Genomic DNA, 17,778 nt, shown 5'->3' on the forward strand with positions numbered 1-17,778 from the left:
AAAACACAACATACCAAAACTTATAGAATGCCACTAAAGCAGTGCCCAGAGGGAAACTGATAACTCTAGATATCTATATTAATAATAAAAGATCTCAAATCAATAATCTAATCTTCAAGTTTACTTGTGGAGAGGGAAGGATTAGGGAGAGGAGAGATCTGTGTGGTCGTGAGACATTTCTGAATAATTTTGTTTGCAGTTTTGACTTTGCAATAACATAAATGTCTTATATACTTAGAAAAAAAGCAATTCCTAAAAATCCAAAGGAAAATTAAATAAGTGAATCCAACTGTGTATCAAGTTTGCAGGATAAACACACAGAGAAGAATCACTTTAAGTGATTCTTAAAAACCTAATGGACATGCTTAAGGTCCAAAGAACAAAGCAATGTTTTAAATTGCTTTCAGTAATTGTATCACTAACAGCTATATTGGTATTGTTGCTCTGAAAGTACACCTAGGATAAAACAAGAAAAATTGTATTAATGTCATTAGAATAGGAGTCAGCATAAGCAAAAAGAGACACAAATATAAAATCAAGGACACAAATCATTGTGTTTCTAAATTGGAATTGGAATTATCGGTATGAACTCATGATGCATTTTTATATATAATGTTATTATATGTAATTATTATATATAATATGTATATATGTACACATTGTATATATTATATACATAAAACTTCATAGTTCTGCTCACTGAAAAGGCCTAGAAACAATTCAATTCAGAAGCAAATACTGGTTTCTCAGTGCCATTTCCCACTACAAGGGACGAGGGCTCCTTGGAGAAATGGCCAGGCCCAGGTCTAGGGCAGGAAGTGTCCAAGAAGAGCCCCAAACAACTTCTCATTCCAGATAGCAGGGAAGTTCTCAGAGGCTCTTGGTGTGATGCCAGAAGGCATGTGAAATGGGGCAATCTGAGCTACAGTCAGGACATTTACTGCTGTAGATCGAAATGCATCAAACATGTTTTAATCCGTGAATTCATACTGACACTCTGAAAAAAAGAAACATTGGCACCTTGGGATGATGCCAGGAAACAGCTAATTTCTCTGGAAAATGAATCCTTTCCCTTGTCTTTCCCGTGTGAACTGTACTAACCAATTTGTTGAGGGCAAGTTTCGCTTTATAAATGAATTCCAGCTGATAAATGAAGAAGAAATGGTAGAATTAGCGGTTCACTATCTTGCAGGTCCTAGTGGTCTAAAGGCTCTGCGCCATCACCGTCAAGGTCGACCAACCTCACAAAAGAGAGACAAATGCCTGTTGGTGCCTCCCACGGAAGGACACACACAGCCCGCGAGTCTTGTCAGTGTCCTCCCTGAAGCCACACAGGCTTGGGTAGCTTAGCGTTGGTCAGGACATGTAGGGCACACAGGAGCATGAGAGACAACAGTGACTTGTCTCAAGAGTCCCCTTTGACAGAGACCCAAACCAAGACCCCTGGAAACAGAATGTGGGTGCTGCCCCCACCTGGGGGTACCCCTGCCTGGCTGCGGCTGCCTTCTCAGAGCTCCACACAGGTGAGCACACAGGTCCTGGTCCCAGCCCCCTCACCGTCTGTGACAGCAGGCAAACTGTTTATCCTCTGGGAGGCCCAGTGTCTTCAATCCTCCCTCAGAATAAGAAATATGCCCACGTCCGAGGCTGGGTGATGAGTGGGTTAATACGCAGGCAGCAAAAGCTGGCACCAGCTAACTCCACAATGCATCGCCCAGTCGCTAGTCTAGTGCTATCACCGTCGGCTTGGACTGCTCACTGGACACCTAGCGGTCCTCGCACACTAACAGCCTGTCCATGATTCCCATGCACTGTCTCAGGACTGGGCCATTCCAGGTGCTGTGCATGGAGCAGAGGCCTCCCAAGAGTGGGAATTCTGTTCAGGATCCCACCCCCCACACACTCCCGCAGCTTCGGCTCCACACTGGGAATATAACGTAAGCCAGAGCCATGAGCCACAGATGTTTAAAGTTTTCTAGTAGTCCCTTTAAAAGGGTAAATAGGAGCAGGTGAAAAAAGAATTAATACTACATTTTATTCAGTTCAAATATACCCAAGATATCATTTCAATATGCACTCAATATAAAATTATCACGAGGCTTGGCCAATTTCTGTGTTTTCTGCTCAGAGAATATCTCAGTTTGGACAGGCCAAATTTCAAGTGTTTGGTCAGCAGCCACATGTGGCTTGGGCCACCATTCTGCACATGGCAGTTCCAGGTTGCCTGCCATGCCGTGCCAGCCCCAGGGCGGAGGGGTGTTCAGCTGCAGAGGGTTGGAGATCTCATTCTGTCTGTATTATCTGAGAGTCAAATAAGAGAAAGGGCCAATTTGACTAGTAACAATAGTGTCCACTGGCTGGAGAGGCACTGACTGGTTGGCTGGGACGAGGCTGGTCATTGGCACTGACCACGGAGCTTCCACACTTTGCAGCCATGACAGGGCCGGCCATGGAGCATGCCGCAGAGAAGGTGGGAGGCTCACGCTTCACAGGGCACCTCCCTAACCACTTGCAGTCTGATGCCTGATGTCCCAGGAATGTCCTGCCTCCAAATGCTGCCTTGACTCATGCCAGCAGAACTACTGCCACTTACAGAATGTCTTCTGCCCCTGGAGGGACTCCTGCGAAAAGCTATGAGTCTATCAGACCCCCAGAGCCAACCACCAGTTTACTAAGAAAACAGTCGTGCTGCCAGGCCAGAGCTGTGGCTCGGTGGCATTGCCCTGCTTGCCCCCTCCCTGTGTGCATTGGCAAAGCGTGAGGGAGTCACACTTGGACCCCCAACCACCCACTCTTTTGGGACAAGGTTGTCAACCCTTGGTGGGCACAGACCTGAGAGAAGCTGATGACAGTGAAGGACGGCCCTACTCCCCAGAAAATGGCCCGGCCCATCTGCACAGTCGTCATCCACCCCCAAGTTCAGAGGTGTCCTCCGGGTGTGAGTATGGCCTCCTGCAGCTGGGGGTGGGTGTTGTCCCAGGTTCAGGCTGTATCCCTGGCTCCAGGGGTGAACATGACAGCCTGAGCCAGCTATGCTCCCCTTCACACGTTCTCTGGGCAAGTCAGCCACCCAAAGCCTCCGTGTCCTGGCCTGTAAAATGGGAACTGCCTAACTGCCCTTGCATCTCTGTCACTCATCTGCAGCAGGTGTGTGGGGAGACCTGACCCTGCATAGAGGGTTGCATAGGGGAGAATTTCAGGGTTTGGGCTTTTTCTTTCCTGCCATACTAAGAAAGCTCATGGAAAGCTGGAATAACCAAGCACACTGTTACAGCAAATCCAAAAATCCAAAAAGCTCCCATCATGGCAGCTTTGGGATGGCTAGGCTACAGTTCACACGGGCTGCTGTGGAGGGCGGACAGTGGGGATGAGGAGCCCCCAGATGGGGATGAGTCATGGGGGACTCACGCTGCATTCAAAGTGGAGTTCACCTTGGCCTCTGGCCCAACCTCCAATGATCTGGAAAAGGATTAGGGATGATCAGTGCCATGTGCCGCCACCTCCTGGCTCCCAGGGCCCGGCACTGCCCCCCTGATGAGGGGCTTCTCAAAGGACTGTGAGGTCCAATTGTCTTAATTATGCAAACCATGCTGACAAGCAGGCGAAGGCCTGGCTGGGGGGAGGGTCACTTCAAAGGGGAAGTTCTAGCTGCCCCCACCACCACCTCCCACTGTCTCAGACCCCAAGGCTGCTCTCCTGGGATTCCACACTGAGCAGCCTGGCCAGCATGGGGCCCTGGCTTCCTTTTTTTTGGCCTGGGATCCAGATCACGGGGCCATAGTCTCACCAGAATCATGAGGCCTGGACACAGGCACTCACATGCTTCTCATGTGGACTTCTCCTCTTAAAGTGTGGCCCTTCCTCAGACAGCTTCCTGCCTGGCCAGAGGAGGAGAGAAAGCTAGGCTGCACCCTTCCCACGCTGCCGCTGCACCAGGTAAGCCCAGGTGTGCATGACCTCAGGTGTGGCTAAGCCCACGTGAGGCTGGGCTTAGGTGCAGGGTCCTGCTTCCTGGGGCCTCTAGCTCTTCTCCTGCTGAGGCTGACTGGACAGGGTGCTGTGGGAATGGCTGCTGAATCCGGGCCCAGCCTGCGGGGAAAAGCATTGTCAGATAGCCACCAGCCGGGCTCCCACACACTGAGGCTTCCTCAGGGCCAGCTTCTGAACACAGGGGCCAGGGGTCTGCTGAGAAGCTCAGATCCAGAGCTCAGCCTCCGCTTGTCTCTCCTTAGCATCTTACCTTGGCCCTTCACTTCCTGGAGAGAGTGTGTGCCTGTCCCAGAGAGCCCGGGGGGACGCTGAAGTTTGGGTAAGGGTTTATACCTGTCAGGCTTTATCAGCTGACATTTTAACTATTAAAGTTCAGGGAAAAGATTGGTTACACACAAGGCTGTGGAGGGAGGTTGGGATTCCCTCCCACTCCTGGGGGCAGTGGGAATTGGTTTCTGGAAGGCAGTTCAGCCATACATGCCAAAGAGCAACAAGTCCATGTCTAGGGATCCATCCTGAGGAAAGAATCCTGAGGGCAGGTCAAATTTTACATGGCATTGTTTACTATAGTGAGACACAGGAAACAGTCCAAGGGTCCAAAACAGAGACTGGGCACATAAATCATGGTCTATCCACAGGATGAAATACAATGTAGTCACTTTGAAAATGACAGAAAAGAATGTGTAATGATGTGTAGAATAATCATTTTTCATTATATATACACACACACACACACACATCTAATCTATTCATAAAAATATCTATTCAGGGTACTGGGAATATACTGAAAACATGCTATCCATTGTTATTTTAGGATGAAGGCTGCATGGGTGATGTTTATCCATTCCTTTGTACATTTCCTCTTCTTTTACTTTAATAATGCTCCAAAATTATTACTGAATTTTCTAAAATAATTTTTTAATTATTTAAAATATACATAATAAAATTAAATTTCCTAAAATAATGACTAAAATACATTTTCCTTTTTTTTTTAACCTTAGCAGCAATAGTGGAGATGTAGGGAAGAATGAAAATAGTTCCAGGAATTGTCGCTGGGATGCCCAGGATGTAGGCAGTGAGAATGAAGGAGGGGAAAGAGGCAGGGAGAGAAAAAAGAACGCAAATTTGCTCCATCTAAATTAAATATTTGGTGAGGAATTAAGAAGGGAAACTGGCCTCTCTAAGAGTGGACTTAAATAATATGGATTTGATTTTAGGGAAGGATTGTTTTTGAGAATGTTCACCAAATACTATTTTACAAATTATCTAGCACAGTTTTAACTCACAGCATTTACAATATTTGTAGCATAAGCTGGCCACTCTCTGCAACTGGAAACATAACTAATGTTGAATGTGTTTACTGTAATTGTTTATGTTTTATTGGTTATTTTCTAGGAGGAGTCTGGAATTTGGTTAGGCTCTTTGCAACCTCATTTATTTGCTTTGCAAAGTTGATAAGTACAAGAAACAGAATGACATATGGGCATTTTAAGTAGCTAATAATCTTCATTCTGAATTGACACTAAAACAGACTTTGTATTGACTTACAGTCCTCTTACTTGCAGCAATAGATGTTTTTAGAAAAGTCTCCTTTGCTTTGTTGAAAATGTTTCAAGATGTCCTATAATTTGTGTGTGTGTGAGTGTGAGTGTGTGTGTGTGTGCGTGTGTGTGTAAATTCCCTGGTTTCCTTCCATGACCTAGGGATAAATAGGGTTCCCACATCGTGATACTTCTATTAAAAAGACCGTAGCTAGAGACTTGTTGATATGCAAAGGGATCTGACCAGTCCCTACCTGCCATGCTGCTCTTTGTCTAGCTCCAACATTAGACCCAGCAATCCGTAAACGAATTACAGCATCCATTGGGAGCAACCAGGGCCCAAGAAATGACTGGTGCGTTGCCCCAGACATGTTTCACACACAGGGGCGACTTTGTCAGGCTCTCGTAGAACACAGGTACTAGAATTTATCTTGCTGGTTTCCAGGAGCTGTGCCTTCAATTGCTATACAACTGGGGGGAAAGAATGCATTCACAATGCAGGCGTTGGCTTTAAGAAAACAAGCTAATGTCACCCTGCTGTGCTCCCCATGGCAGCTGCTGTCTTCTTCCCCTGTGCCTTCCCAGGCCCCACACTGCTGACGGCTGCTGCCCCACCTGGTCTGCCCTCTCCATGAATGCGGTGAGAACGGGCTGGTCATGCTTGATATGCCCCAAGACAAAAGTAATGCTGATGTGGCAGGTGGCCTGGGCCACGGGCCTTCCCTGGAGGCAGGGCATGGCAGCAGGCAGATTTGTCAGGCATGGTGACATGGAAAACATCCTGGGCAAAGACCATGGCAACAGTGTCCATTTTTGTTTGTGAATCATTGTAAAGGTAATATGTGAATATGTAAAGTTGTACAACCAGGTAGAAGAGGCAGGTGAAGCCTTCTTTACACCCTTTGCCTCCTCCCCACCCCACCCCCACTGCTGAGCATACTGGGGAGTTTGATGTCTATTATTCTACACAAGTGCCACCCAACCACCTGTGCCACAGACATAATTTTAAATTGTCAAGTAGCCATGTTAAAAAAACAAAGTTAGGCCATGTTAAAATAAATGAAATCAATTTTAAAACTTAATAAACTCAATATAGCCCAAATATTATCATTTCAATATGTAGTCCATATGAGTGAGGTATTTTATGTCCTATTTTTGGACAGTCTTACGTAGTAAATGGTAGCATGCTGTCTTACACTTAAATTCACAGCAGATCTCAATCAGACCACCTGATTTCAGGTGCTTGGTAGCATGGGTAGGTAGCCACGTTACCATGGTGGCGAACACAGCTCTAGGCCTTTGCATGGCAAGGTTTGTTCTTGCACAGCTGGCTCAAACCGGAAAGACACTTTTTTTTTCAATTAGTAATACAGATATTTACACTTCATAACTTCTAAGTTCTATTTTAGTCTTTTTAATAGTTAAGTAGCCCATGATTTGGTACATTGTAATTGGTTTCACCAGTGAGAAATTGGGAGGTTTCCAATTTTTCACTCAGGTCAAAATATGCTGCAACAACCATCCATATATTGCCTGTGTGCATATAAAATGTTTCCGGATTGCGGGTTCCCTGGAAGTGGCTATGCTGTGTGCATTTCGCTCTGTGACAGTCATTCCAGCTCGCCTCCCAAAGCGTGCTTCCCAGAGTCTGTGTGAGAGGGAGACAGGTCTCAGCCATTCTGGCCACCAACCAGCCTAGCGGTTTGGACCGCAGTTTCCTTAAAAGTAAAACCAAAGGGTTGAGCTAAACTCTTCTTCTTCCTAAATGCCCAGTTCTATGCCCCGATAGTGGTGGTTGTGGCCCATCCCTGTGGTGGGCAGAGTGGTGGGTAGGTGAGGGCCCCTGTTCCAGCTTCTGCAGGGGGCGCGCAGAGAGGCAGATGAGCAGTGCCAGCTCCCCATGGCCTCGTCTGAGGTCAGCAAACAACACTCAGTGAGGAGCCAATCTCTAGCTTTCTATTTTTTTTTTTTTTGGTGTCCCTGGCAGGCATCACAATCCCTGAGGGACACACAAGTGTGTGTTCACATGCACACACACAGTGGGTCTTGGGAGTCCTGAGAGAAGGAGTCTAGGGGGCAGGGTCCTGCTGAGTAGCAAAGGACAAGAAGCACCACTGAAAAGGACAGGATGCCCCAGTGGGAGCCAGTGGGCACAGGGAGGCCACCCTGGCCCTCAAGCCACTCTCCTGCAGGCACGGGAAGCACCCTCCTACCACGGCAGCCCAGACTGGGCTCTCAGGGAGGCCCTCAGAAACAGTGCCTTCCCACCTGGCTTTCCCTCCTGATGGAGCTGGCCAGGCCAAACCAGGAAGGGGAGCTGGAGAGGTGTCCCCAGGATCTTTGTGGCAATCCACAGGTTCCCAATCAAGGAGGGAGAAAGCAAAGATTAGGACACTCACTAATGCCCAGCACATGATTCTGTTTCTCTCTCTTCCTCTTGTTTATTCTTTCAAAAGAGCTTACTGTGAGCTACAGCATTTATAAGCAGTGTATAAAATGCCTGGGTAAAGTTCAAAGGAAAGCAAGGCAAACCCGTGTACGTCACCCTGGCCCCCTCCAGTCGCACTGCTTCGCTCCCTGGCTGTTGGAGGCTCACTCCTCTGCATTTCTGTATCTCTTGTTCTGTTTGTTTTGAGGTTGAAATGTTGTTAACTATTTAAAATAATTTATTGAGATAAAACACAGAGAACATAAAATTAACCACTTTAAAGCAAACAACTCAGTGTTATTTAGCACATTCACAATGTTGCATGACCACAGCCTCCTCTTCCCAGCTATCCAAAACATGTCTGTCACTATCAGGCAAAACCTGCTATGCAATTTCTCCCCTTTCACCTTCCTCCCATCCCCTGGAAAACACCAATTTGTGTTCTCTCTGTATGGACTTACCTATTCTGGATATTTAGTCTAAATGGAATCATACAATATGTGTTTTGTGTCTGCTTCTTTCACTTAGCATGTTTTCAAAGTTCATCCATGTTGTAAAGCCTATATCAGTGCCTTGTTCTTTTTCGTGGCTGAATAGTATTCCACTGGGTGACTATATTGCAATTTGTTTATCCATTCATTCATTGATGGACGATTGGACCATTTCCACCTTGTAGTTACTGTGAATAGCACAACTACAAGCACAAGTGTACATTACTTGTTTGAATACCTGCTTTCAGTTCTTTTGAGTATTTACCTGGGAGTAGAATTGCTGAGTCATAGACTAATTCTACATTTAACTTCTTTAGGAACTGCCAAACTGTTTTTCAAAGTGGCTGTTCTACCAGCACTTTTTTTTTTTACATTTCCATCAGCAATATATGAGTTCCAATTTTTCCACATCCTTGACAATACTTGTTACTGCTTTATGCTTTGGGGTTTATTATTATTATTATTATTATTATTTTATTATTATTATTATTACTATAGCTATCCTAGTAGGAGTGAAGTCGTGCTTCATGGTTTTGGGTTGCATTTCAGCAATGTCTTTTGACTGTAAGTCAACATACCAGTCTTTCACCTCCTTGGTTAAATTTATTCCTAGGTATTTTATTCTTTCTGATTCTACTATAAATAGAATTGTTTTCCTAATTTCCTTTTTGGATTGTTCATTGCTGGTGTTTAGAAACACAACTGATTTTTGTGTATGAATCTTGTACCCTGCAACTTTGCTGAATTTGTTTGTTTGCTCTAGTAGCTTTTTTGTGGATTCTTTGGGAGCATGGCTGTTTTATTTTGGACTTCATCTGTATCCCTAAATAATACATTATTTAGCTTTCCCTGCATTTGAACTTTATATAAATAGAATCATACTGTGTGTCCTTGATGATGTGTTTCTTTTGCTCTGTGTTATGTTTGACAACCATCCTTATGTTCGTGGTAGTTTGTCTGTTCCCATTGCCATATGATGTTCCCTTGTGAGAATATGCAGCAGTGTACTTACAGATCCTGCTGCAGCTGGGCATCTGGGTTGCTGTCTGTTGAGTCTCTCATGAAGGGTGTTGCTGTGAACACATGTGTGTGGTCCCTTGGTGCACATGTGCAATAGCATATTTGGGGTAAACCTCCATGCCGAACTACCGGACTGGGGCCCATGTGCGTGCTCTGCTTCCTGGACAATGCCAAAAAGTTCTCGGTTCTCCTTAAATGGAGGAGTTCAAAAGCATCTACTGATTTTGGAGAAAGCATTTTGAATCTGCCAGAGGAGACCAATATGTGATGGGACTCAGGCTGTGCACATGGGTCAGGTCCAGCCACCAGGACATGAGGCCAACCAGGGCTGGAGGCTCCATGACACCCTCTAGATGCCCACTTAAGTCCCAGAGCCCCTGCCAAAGTCTGAAACCCTCCACCACCTGTTTCCTCATCTATAAAAATCACAGTGAGGGAGCACATGGTCTCTGCAGACCAACTCCCTCTCCCCAACAACCAACCGCATCTCAGTTCTGCGTGGTAGTCACCACGATCACTGCAGCGGAGATATGGGATCCTTACTCTTCCCTCTTCTAAGAATGCCTTTCCCCATTGCTCCTATGCCTGGCCAAATTCTCATGTACCAAAGATGAGCCAGATGTACCCTCTCTGCTTTAGACTGTTCTGCAAGGCCTCCCCCATCTTCCAGAGAGAAGTGTTTACTCCTACCGTGTCTGGTACCAGCACACTATACACACCTTTACATGTCAGTGTGCCCACTTGGGAGCTCCTGAGGTCTAAGTCCACTCAGCACACCTGGAACCAGCAAAGCCCAGCCCCCAAGGGGGCTTCATAAGCTACCAGTGTGAAATACATGAATGCTGGCCTTCCTTCATGACACCCAAGATGGCCCAGACTGTAAAGGCCTGCTGAACTTTTTAAGAGACATTTTCTCTGACATAACCCTCCAAGTTTTAAATGCTGAGTTGTTTGTAGGAACATTTATCTATAAATACATGGGCAGCCCAGACATTGGTCATGAGTCACAGGTCACTACAGACCACACTGGTGAGGACAGCCTAGAAGGCAGCTCCTCCTGCACACCCATCGCCTCCCCCATCTTCTTGCAGCCATGCCCACCCCAGGTCCCACCCGCCAGGATGCTCCCTGTTGCTCCCAACCCGGGGCCCTTCAGCAGTGCCCACCACAGGGGCTCCCTCGCCCTTCCTCCATCTGCCCCATCCTGGCTCTCAGTCTCCTGGAGACGATTACTGCCCAGGCCAACCTGTGCACAAGCAGTGCTGTGAAATGAGGGGCGCTTACTGACTAATGTATGCACCCTGGTCTTCAGGAATTCCAGGAAACCAATTTAGCATGGATGGTCATACTGTCCACACAGCTGCTCTAAGGACAGAGAAAGGGAACCCTGGTGAAGGAAGCTTTGCAAAAGCACAAACTAAGATTTATGTCCAGTGTTGTTAGGGCTGATGACTGGGCTGTGAATTGTTGAGGAAAGAGTCTCTGTCTTGTCACAATGTCCCTGAACTTGGGGACAGCTGGCCAGGACTGGGCTTGACTCTTATCCACACCATCCCACCAGCCTCCTGTCTCCATGTCCCTGGACTAGGGAATAGGAACAAAGTATCCTAAAGTCTACCCACCCGGCCCGGCAGATCCTGGGCAAGTAAAGGGCAGCTTAAATCTTACCATTGTTACTCCTAATTCAGTTAATGCTTATTTAAGAAACTCAAAAACTGTTTACTAAATATTAGTCTTTGCCAGACAGTGTGCTCAAGGTTTTTCACACTTAATTGTACTTAATCCTTACAACAACTCCATATTCCATGCAGGACACCCTAGGCTCAGAAAAGTTAAATCACTTGGCCAAGGTCTTAAAGATAAGAAATGGCACATCTAGGGGCTGACTCGGGTATGTCAAAGTCCCAAATCCTTGTCTTTCTACCATGTCTTATTGTACTTGTACCTGAAGGGCCACCATCAAAGCCTCAACTCAAAGAAATGACTTTAATAGTAAAACTTTCAAGCACCAGTTTAGGCCCATTGGGAAGAATCTTTTCAGAGTGTCCGCATGTGGAATATGGTCAGAAAGCAATGACTCCTGGCAATGCGGTGCAGTAGAATGCCACACCCTGGTACAGGGTGAGGGACCCTCCGTGCAGTGGCTCTAAAAGATGCCCACAGTTTTCACTAACATTTCATTTCTCTTAAAGTTTTTAAACGAAGTATGTGTGTTTGAGTAAGCAGGACAAAATGTCTGAAGGGAACACACCACTGTTAACAGGGGTTAGGTTGGTGGGGGAGAGACAAACACCTTAATTTAGATATTTCTAAGTCTTTTTGATTTGTTCCATTGAGCACATTAGTTTAGGGGTGTTTCTTTGTGTTTAATTTTAAGCAAAGCCAAAAACCACACCCTCCCCACCACTATCACCCGCCATCCCATGGAATGGCCACCCCCCGCCCCACCCCGTGCCCAAGCCAGCCCCAATGTCATCCTCTGCCCCATATTACATCAGCCTCATGTGGGCCACATAGCAGAGGCACGGCTGTGACTCAGAGGGGCAGGCAGGGCTCAAGGAGGGACATTTGGGTATATACTTCAGGGCTCCTCTTTAATGAGAAAAACAGAAAATTAGATGTTGCAAATCTAGTTCAGGTCTGGAATAGGCCCTTGTAAGGGCAGAGCCCTGGAGCTGAAGCCTCCCTGGCCTTGCGGGGTATCACCCCCAGGCCGGGGTCCCTGTGCTTCTGCTGTTACAGAAACCCAGATGGCTCCCGCCCTGTCCCAGCCACCATGCCTCTGAAATGTGCCTTCTCAGCTGTGACCCCCAAGTCCACTCAACGTGGGCCTCCCCACTGTCCTCCAGCAACTATGTGGACTAGCAGGAGGCTCAGCCTGCCATGGGCACCAGCGACCTGTCATGGGCGTCGTGCTGAGCCATATTGGAGTCTGTAAGAGAAGGAAGAATGGGTGCCCTGCATACACTTAGAAAAATATCCTCCCATATTTTGAACTGCATGGGGAAGAGAATAACTCCACAGTCAAAAACATGACTATGTATGAGGCCTCACTGCACACAGCATGTTGGCTTGCCACTGTCAGCTCTCAGACGACCACTGAGGGGGAGACATGCTGGCTGAGAGACCCAAGAACTGAGCTGATTGGAAATGACCTTTGCAAAATAACGCAAGGTTGCACAAAATAAGCAACCATAGCCTGTCTTTAAAATTTTGATATTGTGTTCACCATGGATTTTTTGCATTGATTTTTTTAAACAAAGTATGAAATGTTATTTATCTCAGTTACTGAATTTTTGGCACCCCAAGGGGCACACCTCACTGGCCTCATCCTAACCCTGGCCCTGCCCATCACTCAAGAAAGGCACACCAGGTCCAACGGCATTAGACGCACTCAGCAACTTCTGAGTAACGATTTCTTCCCCAGCTGTCCAGATGCCAGCACTGCCATCAGAAGCATCTGTCCTGAGTTGTCTGCCCTACAACAAGATCTTGCAGTTCTTTGGGCGATCTGGCTTGGAAGGACCCAAGCAGAGTGGCAGGAAGCTGAATGCAACATGGATAGTGGATCTCAAAAACTTGATCAAACTAAGAAATCTGGATAAAAAACTGATTGCCATGCCCTGACTCTGATTTCAGGGCCTGAACTAGAGCCCAGTTATCCACATTATACAGGAATTTTTATATTTAATTATGGTAAAATACACATATCATAGCTTTTATAGCTACCGTCTTAACCCTGAGAATACAGTTCAGCGGCCTTAGGTATACCTGCATTGCTGTGCAACCATCACCACCATCATCTCCGCAACTCTGTCATCTTCCCGAACAGCAGCTCCCCTCTTTCCTGTCAGTGACAGAATGTGAGCAGCAAATGTTGAAGACCCAAGAGCCTGAACCCCAGTGCTGATTATTCAGCTGGCCCAGCTGCTTACGGAAGCGTCTGGATCGCTCTGATGAGACCCACCATTTGTTTTGTTTTGTTTTGTTTTGTTTCTCCTAATTGACTATTTGTACTTGCACGGGCTTAACTAATCACCACCCTGCATTCTATCCAAAGGCCAATGACCCCCTCACTTATGGTGAGGTCAGCCTGGCAGGCAGCACACGTGAGAAGTCTAGCAGGCATCTGGCCAGCACTGCTCTGAATTAAGAATAATCTCATGTGATCTGCCTGCATCAAGCATGATTATTCCAAAAACAAATGGGCATGTGCTCACATTTTAACACCAAAAGCCAGACAATTTGGATGAAATCCATACCCTGAATTTTGTTAAGACTTTTGCTTTCTCTGGTTTGGGCTGCTAGAACAGAATACCAGACTGGGTGCCTCATAAACAACAGACATTTATTTCTTCCAGGTCTGGAGGTTGGAATCAAGTTGCTGGCAGGTCTCGTGTCTGGTGAGGGCCCACCTCCTTGTTCACAGATGACTGTCTTCTTGCTGTGTCCTCTCATGGCATAAGGGGCCAGTTAGTTCTCTGGGGTCTTTTATAAGGACACTAATCCCATTCCTGAGGACTCCACCCTCATGCCCTAATGGCCTCCTAAAGGCCCCACCTCCTAATACCTTCACATTGGTGTTCGGATACCAACATATGAATTTGCAGGGGACACAAACATCCAGTTCATTGCAACTTTTTCTTCAAATATAGAAAAAAATAAGATCTCTCTGAAATTGTGAATTAAGCTACTACTTGCCATTCAAGGTATACCCTCTGACTCCATTATTTGCAATTGCAGCTTAAACTATGCATAAACCCAAAATGATGGAAGGGCAACCAGAAGTGTTACTGGAAGGTTAAATTGCTGGTGGTGCTGCAAAAACCCGAAGGGTGTGACCAGGAGGCTGGCCCCACAGAGCCATCTGCAGCTGGGCTCATAGACTCCAAACATTGGCCAGCTACCTCGGCACATTCTCATTTACTTTTTAAAGTCAGTTAGGTTTTTCTTAGAAAATTAAAAACACAATATGGACAATGAAGAAATTAAAGAAAAAAGTGTCATCCCTTACCCTAACCACACAGCCAGCAGTTAATGAATTGCCTTCCTCTCTTCCTAGCTTCCCTCACTATTCCCTTTAGCAAGAGACGGGTCCGCAGGGCACCACTCTCTGCTGTAGCCAAGAGGGGCAGCAACCTAGGCGTCCATCAAGTGAGGAGCTTGTACCATGGAATATTCGGAGGCATAAAAAGGACACTCTGACATGTCACAACATGGAAAAGTCTTGAAAGCATCATGCCAAGGGGAAGAAGCTAGACACAAAATGTCATATATTGCATGATTCCATTTATGTAAAATGTCCAGAATAGGCAAATCCATAGAGACAGAAAGCAGATTAGTGGTTGTTGGAGACTCGGTGTTGGGTTGGGGGGCTTGGAAGGGACTGCTAATGGGTACAGGACTTTTTCGGGGGGATGGGAAAAATGCTCTGGGATTAGACAGTGGTGATGGTTGCACAATCTTGGGGGACATACTAACAACCACTGACTACACACTTTAAAAGGTGAATTTTAGTTAGGGTTTGTGGATTATATCTCAATTTTTTAAACAAGAAAGTAAAGAAGAAGAAAGTCACTTCCTTTAGCCAAAGATCCAACTCTGTTTCTGGGACTCTAGTCTAGAGGGTTGTCTTATGTGTCCCAGTGGGGGCCGAGGAGAGAGAGTTGCTGGTGATACGGGGGAGAGGGAACCGTGGCCCCGGGGAGCGGATGGGCTGCAGGTTGGCTCTGTTCTCTTCTGGGGACTGTGATGATAAAGCTCAGAAAATTAGGTCTCAAAGTTCTTCCACGCTCTGCATCAGAGTCTCTTGTTATCGTCCTCATTTACAGACGTGAAACCAGAGGCACAGCCAAGTGGGGGCAACGGCAGGGTGGGCACTGAGTTTGGCTCCTACCTGTATGGGGCAGTGACAGAGGCGAGATGGGGCATCTCAGCCAATGTCATTACTCTTCTCACCCATTGGCAGTTGTTTCCCAACCACCCAGAAATGGCATGTTGGACTGGGGACCAGGGCCTCCTACAGTGGTAGGGCAGGAAGGCATGACTCCGGGGTTTTTAATCCTTCGCCCACAGGAGGAAAGGTGGTTTGTGTCAGTGCTTTGGTGGGGAGGTTGCTTGATTCTCTCGATGGAGAGCTTCCAGGCATGCAGGTGCTGCCCTTCATGGGGCCCACAGGTGCCCCCTGAAGCCAGGCAAGGGCAGGGCCAGGGAGTGTGTGGGACTCAAAATCACCTAGAGCTGTGCAGACATCAGCCGGCATTCCCACTTCCCAAGAGCATTCCAGAGAAGCCAGAGGTAGAGATTTTCACGGGTAATCTCCCTCTCAGTTAATAATGGCAGCAAATTCTTCTCTTTATGCAGAGGTCAAACCAAGTCCAAGGGGGGCCCACATACAGCCTCGGGATGAGTTTGAGGCTTGCGCTCTAAATAGACATGAGACAAGCGGTTTCTTTTGGCTAAATTGGTCCACAAATCAGTCATTTCACTGTGGGGTTTGCTGTTAATTTTGGCCCAAGAAACAGGGCCATTGAGTAAACAGGGACTCGCCCAGCAGTGAACAGTTCTTATGTTCAGAAGCCACTTCCCGTGGCTACATCTACCCCGGCCAGAAGCTCTTTTGTCCAGCCCCCAACTGCTCCCTGTCACCCCATCCCAGCCTCAGCCCTCTCGGGGGTGTCCCCTTGCAGCCTGCTCCTCCCTCATGCACCCCTCCTTGTAGGTCATCCCCACCATGGGCACATGTGCCAGGGGGCCAAATTCTGAGTCCTGGGCCCCTCCAGCCCCCACTACTGTGGGCTCTCCTCCACAGAAATGTCTCGCAGCGGGTGATCCTGGCTGTCTATGCTTCCTCAGGCCCTTTGCTCTAAATCCACATGAGCCCAGGGCATAATATGACACTGAGCACCAGGGTGACCACCACCCACATTGTTCAAAGGTTCCCTTGGTCATGTTTGGAGCAGAGATTTCTTTCTTTACCAAAAGCAAACAAACAAAAATGAACTTGCAGACACCCCACCACCCACCCCGCCAAGTTCCCACGCTCTTCAGCACACTCCGCCCCACTTCCCTCCCACACCTGGCTCAGCCCATCATGGACACATGACGGCAGAGGGGCCATCAAGGCCCCATGGTGCCGCTCTGTCCCCACCCCCTTGCCGGCCTTTTCCTGCTCCTTAGGGCCCAGTGCTGGGGAGCCTTTCTCTCATCTATCTGCAGTCTGTCCATCAAATCAGCAATCTTGGGGATGCCCATTATTTTAGACACCACTTGTACACTGAGTCCCAGATTCATGCTACCAGCAGCTAGGAGACACCTCCACTGTATCTGGGAGTCCAGCGGGCACCTGGAGCCTAAGGCATCCACAGCAGACAGCCTGACTTCCCCCTCACACCTGTGCCCCAGCTGCCCCACCTCCATAAATAGCACCACCAGCCACCCAGTCCCACAGGTCAGACACCCAGCGGTCATTATTGGGTTCCTCACCTTTCTTAGTCCTTTCTCGTCAGCGTCAGACCCATTCCCTGTCCCTCCGGCCCCAGCCATCTCCAGTCTGCACACCCCACTCTGCCTCTACTGCCCCCAAGTTAGTCCAGGCCCACACATCTCTTGTCCTGACCACACTCCAGTCTTCCTACTGGTGCCCCTCCTCGCCTTTGTCCAACTGTCCATTCCTTATAAGTTCATGCTATTTGCCTGCTAACCAGTTACTGTGACCTAAAATCCTTCCAGAATGTGCCCCGCCTGCCTCTCCAGTCTCGTTATGCCATATTCCTGATCCATGCTCCTTGGCAACTACCCCTAGCTATTCCTGCCACAGGGTCTTTGCACACACTGTTCCCTCACCCTAGACTGTTCTTCTGGTCTTTCAGTTCTCAGTTTAAATGTGTAACATGTTCAGCAAAGACTTCCCAGCCTACCTGGACTCCCACTCCACACACACACACCATACTCTATCCTATCTTTTTCTCTATTCTCTCCATATATTCTTAACACAATCTGCAATGCTCTGGTTTATTTGCTACCTCGCTTGTTTGCTGTTAGTTGTTACCTGACCATGAGGGAATCCTATGAGGGCAGGGCCAGGACTGCCTGGCTCACCTCCACCAGAGCCCTGAACTCAGCCCCATGCTGGCCACATGGTGGGCACTCACAAAACACCTGGCACATGACCATATGGCCGCCTGGCGTCTGCCTGCTCCTCACTTGCCAGGAGAAGCCCCAGCAAAACCTTGATCTCACTGTGGGTCTTCTCCTGCCCCACTGCGGCCTGCTCAGATGAGGGGTGGCACAAGGCATCTGCCTCTCA

At 47.5% G+C, this 17,778-nt stretch overlaps 1 protein-coding gene across 1 annotated transcript in view; it reads left to right on the forward strand.

The window, feature by feature from the left end:
* Positions 1-3,842: 3,842 nt before the first annotated feature.
* Positions 3,843-17,778, forward strand: part of TRPM1 (transient receptor potential cation channel subfamily M member 1) — a 95,244-nt gene continuing 81,308 nt past the window's right edge. The window contains exon 1 of the mRNA XM_037000485.2: positions 3,843-3,936. The gene's annotated coding sequence lies outside the window, so the exon portion shown is untranslated. The remainder of the gene's footprint in view (positions 3,937-17,778) is intronic.

This window comes from Manis javanica, chromosome 18 (assembly GCF_040802235.1).
Source record: "Manis javanica isolate MJ-LG chromosome 18, MJ_LKY, whole genome shotgun sequence".
NCBI classification, from domain to species: domain Eukaryota; kingdom Metazoa; phylum Chordata; class Mammalia; order Pholidota; family Manidae; genus Manis; species Manis javanica.